The sequence below is a fragment of the Protopterus annectens genome, chromosome 4.part0 (genome assembly GCF_019279795.1).
Source record: "Protopterus annectens isolate FY-2018-M chromosome 4.part0, PAN1.0, whole genome shotgun sequence".
NCBI classification, from domain to species: Eukaryota; Metazoa; Chordata; order Ceratodontiformes; family Protopteridae; genus Protopterus; species Protopterus annectens.
The window spans coordinates 974,760,185-974,778,161 of record NC_056733.1 but is presented as its reverse complement, the minus strand read 5'-3'; the positions used below and the strand labels follow the sequence as shown (position 1 = coordinate 974,778,161).

Genomic DNA, 17,977 nt, shown 5'->3' with positions numbered 1-17,977 from the left:
ACTCGATAGGATTGCTTATACATTAACAGGACAGGACTGCTCATACATTAACAGGACAGGACTGCTCATACATTAACTCGATAGGACTGCTTGTACAACAGGATAGGCCTGTTCGCACATTAACAGGACAGGACTGCTCGTACTATAACAGGGCGGGACTGCTCGCACATTAACAGGGCGGGACTGCTTGCACATTAACAGGGCGGGACTGCTTGCACATTAACAGGGCGGGACTGCTTGCACATTAACAGGGCGGGACTGCTCGCACATTAACAGGGCGGGACTGCTCGCACATTAACAGGGCGGGACTGCTCGCACATTAACAGGGCGGGACTGCTCGCACATTAACAGGGCGGGACTGCTCGCACATTAACAGGGCGGGACTGCTCGCACATTAACAGGGCGGGACTGCTCGCACATTAACAGGGCGGGACTGGTACAATAACAGGACGGGACTGCTCGCACATTAACAGGGCGGGACTGCTCGCACATTAACAGGGAGGGACTGCTCGCACATTAACAGGGCGGGACTGCTCGCACATTAACAGGGCGGACTGCTCGCACATTAACAGGGCGGACTGCTCGCACATTAACAGGGCGGGACTGCTCGCACATTAACAGGGCGGGACTGCTCGCACATTAACAGGGCGGGACTGCTCGCACATTAACAGGGCGGGACTGCTCGCACATTAACAGGGCGGGACTGCTCGCGACATTAACAGGGCGGACTGCTCGCACATTAACAGGGCGGACTGCTCGCACATTAACAGGGCGGGACTGCTCGCACATTAACAGGGCGGGACTGCTTTCGCACATTAACAGGGCGGGACTGCTCGCACATTAACAGGGCGGACTGCTCGCACATTAACAGGGCGGGACTGCTCGCACATTAACAGGGCGGACTGCTCGCACATTAACAGGGGACTGCTCGCACATTAACAGGGCGGGACTGCTCGCACATTAACAGGGCGGACTGCTCGCACATTAACAGGGCGGGACTGCTCGCACATTAACAGGGCGGACTGCTCGCACATTAACAGGGCGGGACTGCTCGCACATTAACAGGGCGGACTGCTCGCACATTAACAGGGCGGACTGCTCGCACATTAACAGGGCGGACTGCTCGCACATTAACAGGGCGGGACTGCTCGCGACATTAACAGGGCGGGACTGCTTTCGCACATTAACAGGGCGGGACTGCTCGCGACATTAACAGGGCGGACTGCTCGCACATTAACAGGGCGGGACTGCTCGCACATTAACAGGGCGGACTGCTCGCACATTAACAGGGCGGACTGCTCGCACATTAACAGGGCGGACTGCTCGCGACATTAACAGGGCGGGACTGCTCGCACATTAACAGGGCGGGACTGCTCGCACATTAACAGGGCGGGACTGCTCGCACATTAACAGGGCGGGACTGCTCGCACATTAACAGGGCGGGACTGCTCGCATTAACAGGGCGGGACTGCTCGCACATTAACAGGGCGGGACTGCTCGCACATTAACAGGGCGGGACTGCTCGCACATTAACAGGGCGGGACTGCTCGCACATTAACAGGGCGGGACTGGTAAAGTAACAGGATAGGAGTGCTCGTACAATAACAGGATAGGACTGCTCGCACATTAACAGGATAGGACTGCTCGCACATTAACAGGATAGGACTGCTCGTACATTAACAGGATGGGACTGGTACAGTAACAGGATAGGACTGCTTGTACAACAGGATAGGACTGCTCGTACAATAACAGGATAGGACTGCTCGTACAATAACAGGACGGGACTGCTCGCACAGTAACAGGACGGGACTGCTCGCACAGTAACAGGACGGGACTGCTCGCACAGTAACAGTAACAGGACGGGACTGCTCGCACAGTAACAGGACGGGACTGCTCGCACAGTAACAGGACGGGACTGCTCGCACAGTAACAGGACGGGACTGCTCGCACAGTAACAGGACGGGACTGCTCGCACATTAACAGGATGGGACTGCTCGCACATTAACAGGATGGGACTGGTACAGTAACAGGATAGGACTGCTTGTACAACAGGATAGGACTGCTCGTACAATAACAGGATAGTACTGCTCGTACATTAACAGGATAGGACTGCTCACACATTAACAGGATATGACTGCTCGTACATTAACAGGACAGGACTGCTCGTACTATGGGTAACTGTAGCTTCCTCACATTACTGTATCTACTTTCCTTACAGTTAAAGTCTGACAAAAAAGAACATCTCCTGCATGCATCTGAGTGGGAAACTTGTCTTCATCTCCAGACTCTGTGAAACGGGTAAAAGAAAATCCAGTCTGCTCTGAATGCTCATTCAGATCTCACTGGACTGGATTTCGTTTGGCCTTGATACAGTGCTTGACAAAAGGGGACAGTTGAAGTACAATGCCTGGAGAAAGACTGAAGTACTGAATCCTACTCTACAAGCCTAAAAGGTTTCTATGCATACGTGGAATAACATACAGAAATAGTCACACACATCTGTGCAATTGACATTCTATTCTCAGATGCTTGCATATCAGATGACCACACCTCATAAAACATAAAAAGGGCCTTTATGATCCATCTTCTACACTGCCACCCCCTCCACCATCTGCTCTTGGGATGTCTGCAATACAAAAGTAAGAAAACACAGCTGGGAAGCATCTTTATATCAAATAATCAAAAAGCATTTGGAGAAGTAGAAAGTACAGTTTTGTACCTACCATAAATGTACCATAAATGTAGATGTTCGAGTGTATTCACTGTTGCAGTCATTACACTAGGGTTATCCTGCTGGCAGGCTACCTGCAGTCAGCCTAAATTCCAAAGTCTTGGTTCGGCGTCGGTTGCTGTCGCCTCTTCACTGACGTCAGTGCGCCAGGGGTATAAAAGATGCAGCCAACGCCATTTTCTTCAGTTTTTCTTGCCCCAGATGTCAGGTGCCCCCAAAAGGGTAGGCTAAAACTTCTGCTCATAAAAAAGCATGCACTAACATAAACATTACCTTCATCTACAAGCAAATATACCACATAGGTTGTATAGAATAGGGAAGTACAGATAAGTCCCAGCAATGAAAGGAGGATGGTGGGAGGGTAACCCTGGACTGCAACAGTGAATACACTCGAACATTTACATTTATGGTAGGTACACAGCTGTACTTTGTTCATCGTGTTTCACTGTTGCAGTCATTACACTTGGATTGAATCCCAAAGCTGAGGTTGGGTGGCTGGGCCTAAATAGAATTAGGAGTGGCTATGAGGCCCTGGCAGAACTGCAGTGGCAAAGTCTGTTCTGGATTTAGAGTAGAGAGGTAAGTGGTAGTGCTTTGTAAAAGTGTGCACTGAAGTCCAAGTTGCAGCCTCCAAAATGTCCTTGTTTGGTACTCCTCTGAGGAAGGCTGCTGAAGTGGCTGCTGCTCTGGTTGAATGTGGCCTAATGCCCTTAGGCACTGATTTGCCATGTTGTGAATAGCAGAAACGAATGCAGTGGCCTATCCATTTTGAAATAGTCTGCTTTGAAACAGCTTTTCCTTGTGATCCTGCAGCATATGCCACTAAGAGTTGCTCAGTCTTTCTGAAGGCTTTAGTTTTGTCCAAGTAGAAGCGTAGCTGTCTGTGTACGTCCAAAGAATGCAGAAGTCTCTCCCCCTTATTCTGTGGGTTTGGATAAAAGGTAGGCAAATGAATGGTTTAAGAGCCACACTGGACACTACCTTAGGCATAAATGTTGGGTTTGTCCTGACAGAAACCCTGTCTGGATGGAAAATAATAAAAGGTTCCACAGCCATGAGTGCCTGTAACTCAGAGACTAGTCTTGCAGAGGTTATTGCTAGGAGCGGAGCTGTTTTCCAGGATAAGAATTTTATATCAGCTGTTGAGGCTGGCTCAAAAGGAGGCAGTGTGAGCTTTTCCAAGACAAAATTGAGGTCCCATGCAGGTGTTGGAGCTCTCCTTGGAGGTCTTATGTTTTTGGCCCCTCTGAGGTACTGCCTTAGCAGTGGATGTGAAAAAATAGGTGGGTCCGTATTGTAATGAGCTGAAATGGCAGAGGCATGGATCTTAATTGATGAGGAGGATAGGCCTTTGTCCAGCATCTCAGGTATTGTAAAATCTGAGGAATATTTGGTACAAGCGTGTCCATTCATTGTGCTTGGTTCCAAGCACAGAATCTCTTCCATTTTTCTGCATAAGATTTTCTGGTGCTGGGCCTCCTGGCCTCCAAAATAACATCCATAACTGCTTTAGAGAGAGGTGTGTTCTGAATGGTTACATTATCAGCCATGCAGCCAGATTTAGGGTTCTGAGTTGGCTGTGCAGGATCTGATTGTTTTGTTGGGAAATGAGGAATATGAGGTAATGTCCAGGCTGGGCCTTGAGACAAGCTCTTTAGGATTGGGTAGCAGTGCTGGCGTGGCCAGTCTGGGGCAATCAGTATCATTTTTGGCTTCTCTTGTCTGACCTTTAGGAGTACCTTGGGGAGGAGAGGCAGTGGAGGAAAGGCATATACTGTAAGGGTTTTCCAGCTGAATGATAGGGTGCCCACTTTCCATGCTTGTTTATGATAAGTCGTTGTGCAGAATCTCTGTAGTTGGCAGTTGTGAGGGGAGGCAAATAGATCTATGCCTGGGCATCCCCATTTCATTGTTTTCATGCTGAAGACTTGTGGATCTAATTTCCACTCGTGATTATCCACGAGGTTTCGGCTTAGTTCGTCTGCCAGAGTATTTGTCTTTCCTGACAGGAATTGTGCTTGCAGGTGTACTTGATAAGTCAATGCTGTGTTCCACAAAGTCATAGCTTGTCTGCAGAGGGGGTAGGAATGTGTGCCTCCTTGCTTGTTTATATACCACATGACTGTAGTATTGTCTGTCTTTATCAGCAGTTGTCCTGGATGAAGTAGATCCTTGAAGGCTGTCAGGGCATTCTGAACAGCTAGCATCTCTTTTTGATTGATATGAAGATGCATTTGGCTTGCGAGCCATGTGCTCTGAATACATTTTCCTGCCATGTGTGCCCCCCAGGCATAATCTGATACATCTGTTGTTAGTGTCTGTCTGGCTGTGGGTAAAGTGAATGGCTTTCCCTTGTTGTGGTGACAGGCCTGTGCCCACCATCGAAACTCCTGTTGCAGGCAGGGAATGAGGGTAATTAATGTTTCCAGGCTGTGACAATGTTGAGTCCAAACACTTTTTAGATACCATTGTAGTTTCCTCATATGCAGTCTTGCATATGGAATTAGTAGAATGCAGGATGCCATGAAGCCCAAAGCCTGCAGAATATTTTTTGCAGATAACTGGGTCTTTGTTGCCATCATTTCGAAGTAAGAAGTCAGTTGCCTTTGTTTGTCTGGCGTGAGATAAACCATCTGGGCAGTTGTATTTAAGCTTGCACTCGGGAATATTATCTCTTGAGAGGGTACCAGTTTTGATTTCTGTTTGTTCACTGAGTACCCTAGGCAAATTAGTAATCTTTTTACAAATGCCAGATGCTTTAGTAGAATGTTCTTGTTCTCTGCTTGAATAAGGCAGTCGTCCAAGTAAGGATATATTTGTATTCCTCTGTCTACAAAATGCAATTACTGGTGCCAGGCATTTTGTGAAGACTCTGGGTGCAGCAGATAAGCCAAACGGCAGTGCAGAGAATTGGTAGTGCATTGAGCCAGCTATGAATCTGAGGTATCTTCTGCAAGATTGTCTGATTGGGACATGCAGGTATGCTCTTTGGAGGTCCAAAGTTACAAGCCAAGCCTTCTTGACCAGCATGGGCAGCAGCTGCTGCCGAGTCAACATTTTGACTTTTGGAACGTCCAGAAAAGTGTTTAGAATAGACAGGTCCAGTACTGGTCTCCAGGTTTTGTCTGTTCTGGGCACCAAGAAAAGTCTTGAGTAAAATCCTTGTCCCTGCTCTTGCTGTGGTACTTGCTGAATAGCCCTCATGTCCATGAGGGATGAAACTTGCTTTTGTGCCTCTGCCCATTAATTGTGTGGCAGGTCTGGCATACCTTTTGTCTTTGGAAGGGTGTGAAAGTGGAACCTGTAGCCCTGAGACACTATATTCAAGACCCATTTGTCTTGGGTGATCATGTGCCAATTTTGTGAAAAATGTGCTAGTTTTCCCCCTAAGGGTGCTGCCAAAAGATAAGTACTTGACCTTGGCAGAGGGAAGTCATTGGGACCGTTTCCTGTATGGCTGTGATTAGTCTTCTCTGCTTTTGGAGGTAGAAGCACCCCACTGTTTAGGCCTGTATGAGCCTTGGGGCTGGGATCTGCCTCTAGGGCGTCTATCTGCCTCTCTGTGGCCTGCCTGACACTGGAAAGGACCAATTCTTAGAAGGCCAGTTCCTGCTAAATCTGGGTGTCTGTACCTGTAGGAAATCCTTAACTGTTTGCATAGATTTCGCTTTATCCTCCATTTTCTTCAACACCTCTTCTGCCTTAACACCAAACAAAGTATCATGTTGTAATAGAGCATCCAATAATTTTGCTTTAACATGATCAGGCAGATTCTGTTCCTTTAACCAAGCATGCCTTCTAATAACAGAACTCGTAACAGCGGCCCTGCAAGTGGCCGCCAGTGAATCAAAACCACATTGCAAAGTATGCTTTCCCACTTGTTCAGCTGCATGCAATAAATCCTGCATTTCCTTATCATCAGAACATTCAGAATTTATCAACATTTTCTGTTTTAGCAGTGACATTAAGTATTGCTGATATTTAAGCATATTAAACTGACAATTTAAAGCCCTTACAGCCAAGGTAGCAGAAGTGTAAACTTTTTTCCCCCATCTGTCCAGTGCCCTAGAATCCCTATCAGAGGGGACAGGGTTTTTTGCAGTGGAAGCCTTGACCCCTTTGGGACCCTGAGAAATTGTTTCTGGGTCAGCAGCAGGGTTTTTATATAGAAATTTATGAGAGTCTGGAACCCTGTAGTATCTGTCTGGCTTAACAGGTGCAGTGAGTTACGAGTCAGGAGACAGGCAGGACTCTGAAAATACATAATCTACCATGTCTAGAACAGGTGGAATAGCAAGAGGTCTGTGCTGAGGTAGTAAAAGATGGTCTCTGAGCCTTTTCTTAGATTCCGAGTAATCTTGGCTCTCCCAGTGAAAATGCTCCCTCATGGTATGCAGGGTTTCCCCAAAAGAATAATCCTCAGGAGGAGAGGCTGAAGGAATAGATTCTTCAGCATCAGAATCCTCATAGGGAAGAAGAGAGTATCCCTGTTCAAAAGAGGAGTCAGGAAATGGAAACCTGATCAGAAGAGTCATTCTGTGTCTTGCCTAGACCTCTTATCAGGAGGGGGATGGGAACCCCTGATCAAAGTAATTAGGTCTTCAGCCATTTTAAGCATCTGTTTCTTAGGCATGGAAGTCTGTCCAGAACAATGCTGTACTTGTTTCTTTGTCTTTAGAGCTGTTTTAGTCTTTGCTTTGAAGTTGAGGCTGGCTTGACATATAACTGTGTAGGTCTGAAAACACCCTCAGAAGCCGATGCCTGCTCAGCGGCTCCAAACCCATCTGAGGGAATAGTTTCAGAGTGTCCAATACCCTTGAGTATCCAGAGGCATAGTCGGCTCCACGTGGGAGTCGGAAGCGGCCTGTGGCTCTAAGGTAGCGGGCGTCAGGGGCTGCAAAAGCACCTCACTGAGAACCGGCGACTGGCCTAGCGGAGGCCTCGTCGCCGGTTTTGGACCTCGGATGCCTGTCCTTTTCCTTGCGCTTTTTATAAACTCCGGTCGGCTGTTCCGACGGCATTATATAATTAAATCTTCAGCCAAAGTAATGAAAGGCAAAATCGTACCGACGCTTAATAGTGCGTTGGTTAAATCTAGCAGAAAACCGACAGCTAGCAACATTGTGGCCAGGGCCTAGGCAAGGAATACAGTAAGAATGGCAATCCTTATGAGGTATTTGCTTCCCACAAGAAATACAATTGTTAACTTTTTCTGACATCTGTCTGGAGCAAGAAAAAAGTTTCCCCAACGGGTACTTAGTTTTAATGAGGATTTCAGATCTGAAATTCGGTTTTGAAAATCTCAGGAGTTGGCCGACCGGCACTTGCGAACTGCTTTTGCTTCGGGCACCGCGCGGCCAAGAAAGACTGAAGACAATAGCGTCAGCTGCATCTTTTATACCCATGGTGCACTGACCTCAGGGAAGACGCGACAGCAACCGACGCCTGACCAGGACTTTGGTATTCAGGCCGACTGCGGGTAGCCTGTCAGCAGGATAACCCTAGTGCAATGACTGCAACAGTGAAACACGATGAATATCGCTGAAATACAAAGAGTCTGGTCTGTTCCACAGGCTAGAGCCCATTCACCTGCATCCAGGATGGGGCTTTTTTTCTTTCTTTCTGCAGTCATAAATCCTTCACCCTCAGATAACACTGACAATTTTTGACACCAAAGTAGTGTACTTGACTATATTTACTCATTTAGGACCTCCACATAAGGACAGTGAGAAAAGAGATGACCACAAGACAGGAGGACCACCTTTCAGAGGACTGGCTAAAGTAGCCTCTGCATCAGTGACCACAGAATGGGCTCTCTCACTCAGCAAGCCAAGCAATATATTCCTTATCACCACTGCACTTCCTGAAATACCTAATGGAGATGCCCGTACTTTACAAGGTTTAACCATTTTTTCTACCTGGTCACTGCATTTGTTAATGTTTAACCATTTCTTCCACCTGGTCACTACATTTGTTAATGTTTAACCATTTCTTCCACCTGGTCACTACATTTGTTAATGTTTAACCATTTGTTCCGCCTGGTCACTACATTTGTTAAAATGTTTAACCATTTGTTCCGCCTGGTCACTACATTTGTTAATGTTTAACCATTTGTTCTGCCTGGTCACTACATTTGTTAATGTTTAACCATTTGTTCCGCCTGGTCACTACATGTGTTAATGTTTAACCATTTGTTCCACATGGTCACTACATTTGTTAATGTTTAACCATTTGTTTGGCCTGATCAGTATATTTGTTGATGTTTAACCATTTCTTCCACATGGTCAGTATATTTGCCTGGTCAGTATATTTGTTAATGTTTAACCATTTCTTCCGCCTGGTCACTACATTTGTTTAGGGGGATGCAGAAGATGCAAAAGAAACAAAAGTAGCAGAAGCAGATAAAAAAACTAGACCCAGAAGCCCTGCAGGCTCAAGACAGGCCTGCAATATTGCAAGCTCCCCTGCTGATGTACTTCAGTCAACAATAGCACAATGTTCCCAATTATCAGTAAGAAAGTACAGTTGTGTACACTTACCATAAATGTAGATGTTCGAGTGTATTCACTGTTGCAGTCATCACATTTGGGTTATCCCTGCCAGGGTAGCCCTCAGTCGGCCCAAATACTACAGGCTTAGTATTTCTGCGTCTGTCACCATCGGTCCAAGACTGACATCAGGTCGTCACTGTTATAAATTAAGGCAGCTGATGCCATTACATTCGTTTTTCTTGCCCTGTCAGGAGCCCCCAAGAGGGAGCAAGGTTATGGTGCAAGAACACCACCAGTAGAAAGTAAATACCAAAACATCCTTCTAAGGATAGAGAGAGAGAGAGAGAGAGACAAGGGGGATGGAGGGAGGGAAACCAGGACTGCAGCAGTGAATACACTCGAACATCTACATTTACGGTAAGTGTACACAACTGTACTATGTTCTTCGTGTTTCACTGTTGCAGTCATCACATTTGGGTTGATTCCCAAAGCTGAAGAAAACGGTGGAGGCAGTCAAGAAGACTGTGGGCTGGCTAGGATGCCCTGCAAGACTGGTGTGGGCAAAGCCTGCCCTGTATTTTGAGAAGATAGGCAGGTGGTAATGCTTGGTGAAGGTATGAACAGATGTCCATGTTGCAGCTTCAAGGATGTCCCTAGTAGGGACCCCTCTTGAGGAAAGCTGCAGAGGTGGAGGTTGCTCTGGTAGATTGTGTCCTGACCCCCTTGGGGGGAGGTTTCCCGTGCTGCTTGTAGAAGAAATGGATGCAGTGTGCTATCCATCTATCCATTTGGAAATGGTTTGTTTGGATATGGCCTTGCCCTCTGCTCCTGTAGCAAGGCTGACTAATAATTGATCAGTCTTCCTAAATGACTTAGTCCTGTCTAAGTACAATCTGAGCTGTCTGTGCACATCTACAGAGTGCAGAAACCTTTCCCTCTTGTTTTGTGGGTTAGGGAAAAAGGTGGGCAAATGAATGGATTTGTTGAGAGCCACACTGGACACCACTATTGCCATGAAGGATAGGTTAGTCCTGAGGGAGACCATGTCAGTGTGGAAAATGATGAAGGGCTCTACAGACATTAGTGCTTGTAGCTCGGATACTCTTCTAGCTGAAGTGATGGCCAGAAGCAAGGCTGTCTTCCATGAGAGAAATTTGAACTCTGCTGACGCTGCTGGTTCAAAGGGGGGGGGGGCAGGGTGAGCTTTTCCAAAACAAAGTTGAGGTCCCAAGCTGGAGTAGGTGCTCTTCTGGGTGGCCTCAAGTTGTTAGCCCCTCTTAGGAACTGTTTGATGAGAGGGTGGTAGAAAAGAGGCATGAATTTTAATGGAAGAGAAGGATAGACCCCTGTGCAGTAGGTCAGCCAGGTAATCCAGGATGAGAGGTAGGGAGGGCTGTGCAGTTCCGGCTCCCTTAGCCTGGATCCAGGTACAAAACCTTTTCCACTTGTCAGCATAAGACTTTGTAGTGCTAGGGCATCTGGCCTCATGTATAACATAGATAAAATCACACAAGCGCTTTCGCTCAGGCAATCCTGAGCTTTATCAAGTGAAAACAAATTGCAGTGTGCAGTAACCTCCATTAAATAGCCTGGCAATTATACAATTAATTAATTAGTAATTATCTCACGCATATTTTATTGCATGTTTTTATCAGTGTAAAGTAATAATGAAAAAAAAAAAATTTTTAACAATTCACTGACAATCTAAACACATCTTTAAGCATATTCTTTAACAATCTACAACCCCAATCAGACTTCAGACTTTTATGTTCTGAAACCTAGGAAACTGGCATTTTAAAATGTTTTTTATGGTTAGTCATTTTTATTTAAGTGCATATGTTATTGCAAACATTTCATTTTTTGAGTTGATATAATGACTAACTTTTTTAACACCCAACTCTAAAGCACCACACCTCAGTACTAGATTTACTAATTAATTAATTGTATAATTGCCAGGCTATTTAATGGACACACTGCAATTTGTTTTCACTTGATAAAGCTCAGGATTGCCTGAGCGAAAGCGCTTGTGTGATTTTATCTGTGACTTTTGGAATACTTCAGAAATAAAAATACAGCCTTGTGGACTTTAGCAGAGTTCCGGTTCCTTTCTTCAAGGTCGGTGATTATTCTCTGCTTGTCTTTGGTTTTTTTGTGCATTACTTCTCATGTATAACATCTAAAACGTGTTTGCTTAGATTGGCTGCTTGTGCATGGTCAGGGAATAAGCCAGGCTGCCAGACTGAGGGTCTGTAATTGGGGATGCATGAATTCTCCATTCCTCTGGGTCAGAAGTGTTGGGATCTGAGGGAGATGCCATGGCAGCAGTGGTGACAGGCTGTGCAGCAAAGGGTACCAGTCAGAATTGTCCTCAGTTTTTCCTCCCTTATTTTGAGCAGTACCCTTGGAATGAGCAGTAGAGGGGGGGAATGCATAGACCGAGAAGTTGACCCACTGGAAGGATAGAGCATCCACTTTCCAAGCCATGTTTTGAAGTTCCCTGGTGCAGAATTTGCTAAGCTGATGGTTGGATTGGGAAGCAAAGAGGTCAACCTTCAGGATTTCTGGGTTACAAGGGTCTAGCTGCCACTCGTGTGGGTCCAGAAGATTTCTGCTTAAGTTGTCTGCCAGAGAGTTTAGAGAGCCTGGCAGGAATTGTGCTAGCAGGTGTGTGCCAAAGGGTCATGGCGAGTCTGCACAGAGGGTACGAGTGAGTCCCTCCCTGCTTATTGATATACCACATCACAGTGGTGGTGTCTGTTTTGATTAGCAGAGGCCCCGAGGAAGTAGGGGTCTGAAGGCTGTCAGAGCTTGCTGAATAGCTAACATCTCTTTTTGGCTGATGTGCAGATGCATTTGGTTTGGGCTCCATTGGCCCTGAATGCACCTGCCTTCCAGGTGTGCACCCCAGGCACAGTCTGATGCATCTGTAGTGAGGGTCTGGGCGGCGTGGCTTTGTGAGAGGGTAGTCCCTTGTTGTGGTTGCATGCTGCTGCCCACCAAAGGAAATCTTTCCTTAAGCAAGGTATCACTGGTATAAGAGTTTCCAGGTCTTGAGAGTGTTGACACCAAAAGCTTTTTAGGTACCACTGTAGTTTCCTCATATGCAGTCTGGCATATGGAATGTAAGATGCCATGAACCCCAGAGCTTGCAGGATTTTCCTTGCGGATAACTGGGGTCTGGCGGCTAGTTGAGAAAAGTAGTTTGTCAGGTAGGTTGGTTTTTCTGGTTTAAGGAATGTCATCTGGGATGCCGTGTCCAGGCTTGCTCCCAGGAATACAATTTTTTGAGTGGGTACTAGTTTGGATTTTTTTTCATTGATAGTATACCCCAGAGAGGTCCGTAGGTCCTTTACAAAGGTCAGGTGCTTTCGCAGCTTTTCCTGACCGTCTGCCTGAATCAGGCAATCTTCTAAGTATGGGTAAATTTAAATATTTCTTTGTCTGCAAAAAAGCAATGGCGGGAGATGGGTATTCTGTGAAAACTCTGGGAACAGTGGATGAGCCAAAGGGAAGTGCAGAGAACTGAAAGTGCAGTGATCCCGCCCTGAAACGGAGATATTTCCTGCAAGATTCCCTGATTGGGATGTGTAGGTAGGCCTCTTTTAGGTCTAGGGTGGCTAACCAAGAATTCTTGGACAGCATACGCAGAAGTTGCTGGAGGGTGAGCATTCTGAATTTTGGTATCACCAAGAAAGTGTTTAGAATGGACAGATCGACGATGGGGTGCCAGCTGCCCTCTTTTCTGGGTACCAGGAGGAGTCTGGAGTAGAAACCTTGGCCTACCTGTTCTGCAGGAACATGCTCTATTGTCTTCATTGAGAGAGGGGAAAGGACTTACTTTTTGGCCTCTGCCCACTGGTTTGGGGTAAGATCTGGGAACCTTTTTGGGGTTGGTACAGTGTGGAAATAAAATCTGTATCCCTGGGACACTATGTTGAGGACACAGCGGTTGTTGGTAATGGTGGCCCAGGTACTTGCGTGGAAGGAGAGTTTTCCTCCTAGGGGCAAGAGCAGGTGGGCAGAGGGAGGGGGTGGAAGCGTGAAGTCAATTGTGAGTTCTTACCATGAGGGGGTGGCTTAGTAATCTCTAGTTTTGAAGAGGAGGAACTCCATTGCTTAGACCTCTGCATTCCCTGGGGGTGCTGTCTGGGTGGCCTGCATCCCCGGGGTCTGGATTCAGCTGACCTGGAGGGGGCAGGAAAAGACCAGTGCTTGGAGGGGCAATGCCTACTGAACCTCGATGGCTGGCCTGCAAGAAGTCTTTAAATGTCTGCATAGATTTAGCTTTTTCTTCCATCTTTTTAAAGACCTCCTCTGCCTGGGTGCCAAATAAGTTGTCTTTGTGCAGTGGTGCAACCAATAATTTGGATTTGACATGGTCTGGCAAGGGCAGTTCCTTTAGCCAAGCATGCCTTCTAAGGACAGAACCAGTGATTGTAGCCCTGCAAGAAGCTTCTGGGGTGTCAAAACCACATTGTAAGCTGTGCTTAGTTACTTCACTTGCAGAATGCATTAACTCTTGTATCTCTATTTTCTGCACAAGCAGGAAAGGAAGATATTTTTTGTTTGAGGAGCTCCATGGTGTGTAGTTGATATTTCAGCATATGGAACTGACAATTTAGTGCTCTAATAGCAAGAGTAGCAGAGGTGTATACTTTTTAACCCCATCTGTCTAATGCTCGGGAATCTCTATCTGTGGGGGTGGGATTCTTAGCAGAAGTTGCTTTAATTCCTTTAGGTCCTTGAGAGATAACCTCAAGGTCAGCAGTAAGATTCTTTAATAGAAATTTGAGAGAGTCAGGGACTCTATACTACCTGTCTGGTTTCCTGGGAGCAGGAGGGAGGGTGTCAGTAGTCAAACTGGATTCCATTAAAACATCATCCAGAACTGGATAAATGGCCAGAGGCCTGTGCTGTGGAAGATCTAGGAATTCCCCGAGTCTATTTTTTGACTGAGGAAAGTCCTGACATTCTCATTGGGAATGTTCCCTTAAGGTATGCAGGGTTTCCCCAAAGGAAAAGTCCTTGGGTTGAGAGGCTGAAGGGACAGATTTCTCTGCATCAGAATCCTCATAAGCTGAGAGGGGTTGCATATCTTCATAGTCAGATGCAACAGTCATCGGATACCTGTTCAGATAAAACTATTGGTGACAAATCTCTTTTTCTTTTGGAAGAGGTAGCCTGGCTTCCCCTGATGAGCATTATAAGGTCTTCCGCCATTTTAAGCATCTGAGACTGAGGCAAGGAAGCAGGTGCATGAGATTGGGTCGTCTGTTTCTTGGGTGTGGTTTGTACCCTGGGCCTTAGAAACTCGGTAGTTTTCGAAAGAACGGTAGACGCAAAAGAAGTCATCGGGTCTGTGTCGAGAATCGGTAGTGCAAAGTACTTCCTCAGAAGCCGGTGCCTGCTCAGCGGCTCTGGACACATCCAAGGTAGAGACATCCACAGGATCCTTAGTCGATGAAAAGTCTTGCGGCATACTGGACTCCGAAAGGGTCTCGGTAGTGGCTTGCGAATCCAAAGAAGTGGGCATCAGGGGCTGCAAAAGCACCTTACTGAGGACCGGAGAATTGACGACTAGCTTAACGGAAGAGTCGTCGGCAGTTTTGGACCTGTGCGGTCTGTCTCTCTACATTTTTTCGGAATATCTGCTGTCGAATAGCTTAATGAAGCCATATTGGAATACAAGGACTGAGAGCAAAAATATCCAGCTACAATAAGGGCCCAATGACGTATACTTCTGGGGTTGAACAGAGCACAAAAGCGACAGCGGGGGACGTCTTGTCTGGGCCTAAGCAAGTGATGCGTAAGGAATGAAAAGCTCGGTGTGGTATTTGCTCTCCACAGGCGAGACAATTGTTAACTTTTTCTGACATCAGAGCAAGAAAAAAGGATCCCCACCGAGGTACTTACCAGATTTAGACGACATCAACTTCAATTTTGGAAAAAAAAACTCAGGTACAGTTGTGTACACTTACCATAGATGTAGATGTTCGAGTGTATTCACTGTTGCAGTCATCACACTTGGGTTATCTGGCTGCAAGTTGCCCTCCGTCAGCCTGAATACCAGAGACTTAGTATTTCTGCGTCAGATGCTGTCGCTCCAGGACTGACGTTAGGTTGTCAGGGGTATAAAAACAGGCAGCCAACACCATTACACCAGTTTTTCTTGCCCCAAATGTCAGGAGCCCCCCAAATAGGGAGCTAAGTTATGGTGGGGAAAACACCACCAGTAAAAAGTAAATACCAATACCCCTGAAAGGGGTGAGTAATAGCCATAGAGAGGAGAGAGAGAGAGAGAAAACAAATGGGGTTGGAGGGAGGGAAACCAGGACTGCAACAGTGAATACACTCGAACATCTGCATTTATGGGTAAGTGTACACAACTGTACTATGTTCTTCGTGTTTCACTGTTGCAGTCGATCACACTTGGGTAGATTCCCAAAGCTGAAGGGTGGAGGCAGTCAAGAAGAGTTAGGGCTGGCTAGTATGCCTTGCAGGACTGCTGATGCAAAACCTGGCCTGGATTTGGAAAAGATAGACAGGTGGTAATGCTTGGTGAAGGTGTGTACTGAACTCCAGGTAGGTAGCAGCTTCCAAGATGTCCCTGGTAGGGAATCCCTTGAGAAATGGTGTAGAGGTAGATGTTGCCCTAGTGGAATGTGTTCTGACCCCTGAGAAGTTGGTTTCCCATGGTGCTTTTAGCAGAAATGGATGCAGTGTGCTATCCATTTGGAAATTGTTTTGAAATGGCCTTGCCCTCTGCCCCTGTTGCAAAGCTGACTAGTAACTGGTCAGATTTTCTGAAGGGCTTAGTCCTATATCAAGGTAGAATCTGAGCTATCTGTGCACGTCCAAGGCGTGCAGGATCCTTTCCCCTTTATTTTGAGGATTAGGGGAGAAAGTTGGCAAATGGATGGATTGGCTGAGAGCCACACTGGACACCACTTTAAGCATGAAGGAAGGGCTAGTCCTCAGGGAAAACCTGTTAGCATGTAAAATAATGAAGGGTTCCACAAGCCATAAGTGCTTGTAGCTCAGACAATCTCTTCTAGCTGAAGTGATGGACAGAAGCAAGGCTGTTTTCCAAGAGAGGAATTTTAAGTCTGCTGATGCAGCAGGTTCAAAGGGGGAAGCGAGAGCTTTTCCAGTTCAAAGTTAATCCCAAGCAGGGGTTCAGAATTATTCAATTCGTAAATGAAAATTCAGGTAGCGGCACTTGCGAACTGCTTCTGCTTCGGGCTCCTCGGCAAAAAAGACTGATGTAATGGCGTCGGCTTCCTGTTTTTATACCCCTGACGACCTGACGTCAGTCCTGGAGCGATAGCATCTGACGCAGAAATACCAAGTCTCTGGTATTCAGGCCGACTGAGGGCTACCTGCAGGTAGAAAACCCAAATGTGATGACTGCAACAGTGAAACACGAAGAACATCCATCCTTCTACACAGAGGATAAACAGCTGAAGTGATAACCTTTTGTGGGTTTTAAGCCTGCAAGAGCACATGGGAAGTTTTTATGGAGACACAACAGAACATGATGCATTAAACAATATAAATTTAATTACCAAATTACAGCAGAATGCCAGGAAAGTTCATTATTCCAAATACTTGAAAGACTAAAATTGGGACCAAAGCTGTTTCCTTCTACAGCAATGCACCCTCTAAAGAATATCTAAATCTAAATCTAAAGAATACAAGGCTAAGGCCCCATTCTCAAAGAAACAACCATTTTATGATTTCCTGCAGCACTTAGATGTCAACAGACATCAATCTTTTTTGATCCATATGTCATCCATTATACTGTGCCATCCTGGTCATGCTGTTTACTACACAATGCCCCTGGTATCACTGAGAATGTACTCTCACTTTGGCACTACAATCTATACCACATTCTTGTCACTGTTGCTAATGACATCAAGTAAACCACTACAGTAATGATTCAGACTGGCACACTATCAATTTTTTATTCAAGAACATTCAAAGTTGTGTCTGAAAACAAGAGCTCAATGCATCCAGTGCAGAAAGGAGGTGAACACAAACAGAAACTATACTGCCTCCAACTGTAATGCACACTCACTCATGACAACAAAGCCGCCCGGGGTGCAAAATACTTCTTGGTGCATAAAAATGGGCTCAGACTAAATGCTAAAAAGTGTAGCATGTCACTTCTGGTAGAATATCTCTCACCTCATCACACTGTGTGGAAAAAACAATGCTACAAATGAAAATGCAGTCAGAGAGCTAGGAACATGGGTTAATAATATACTTTTATTTAGCCATCATGGGACAGTGGTTGTCGGAAGGTCGGTCTATTTAGTCTAGGTAACTGACAACAGAACATCATGCAAGTTTAAGGAACTGATCTCTAACCTTATACTCAGCACTGATCAGAACAATTACAGAGTGCAAACACCTTGGGGATGCATCTCAAATATATCAATTAATAAGACCCTAAAGGTTCCTAATACAGCACAAGCTTAAAGTGTCTGAGCCAATTAAAGAGGCTGCAAGTTCTATCCCTTTATTCAGTGTCTTACAGAATTGAGAAGGGAGATCCCAGTCTCATGTACAGTGCTATTACAGACCTGGGTGTCCTGCACCTCTGGAGGTCCAATACTTTCACAGCACTATTGGTTACCTGTACAAATGCATACCCCTGTGTGGTACCAAAAGGACACCTGTGTATATACCTGTGTGGCACCTACAGGACACCAGTGCACAACCCTGTGAGGTACCTACAGGACACCAGTGCACA

General features: G+C 46.1%; 1 protein-coding gene across 4 annotated transcripts in view; it reads right to left on the bottom strand.

Annotated features, from left to right (window-relative positions):
* Window positions 1-17,977, bottom strand: part of LOC122799705 (mitogen-activated protein kinase 9) — a 1,999,785-nt gene that overhangs the window by 752,433 nt on the left and 1,229,375 nt on the right. The window lies entirely within an intron of this gene.